Source organism: Aedes albopictus, chromosome 2 (genome assembly GCF_035046485.1).
Source record: "Aedes albopictus strain Foshan chromosome 2, AalbF5, whole genome shotgun sequence".
Lineage (NCBI taxonomy): Eukaryota > Metazoa > Arthropoda > Insecta > Diptera > Culicidae > Aedes > Aedes albopictus.
Window position 1 is genome coordinate 518,440,134 of NC_085137.1, and position 377 is coordinate 518,440,510.

Below are 377 nucleotides of genomic sequence, written 5' to 3' on the forward strand. Positions count from 1 at the left end.
GTCATTGGAGGAATCCGAGAATATACTCTCCCAGTTGTAGCTCCTGAAGAAATCTTACAAAAACTCCTAGTATCTTAGAAAGAACTCTATTAGGAATTCAAGAAGAATCTTCTTGAGGAATCCCAGAAAACTCTTCTGGGGGGATCCCAAATCTCTGAAATAATGCTCTCTATAGAGAGCATTATTTCAGAGATTTGGGATCCCCCCAGAAGAGTTCGCAGAATTTGTAAAGTAGAATTTCTTAGATGGACTATCCCATGACTAAAAATATTGTTGATAAAGCTTAACAAGAAAAGGTAAAAATTGCCTCAGAAAAAAATCAACGTTCTTGAGAAATTGTAATTTCTTGCGGATTGTTTCTAGGAGGAATTCCTACA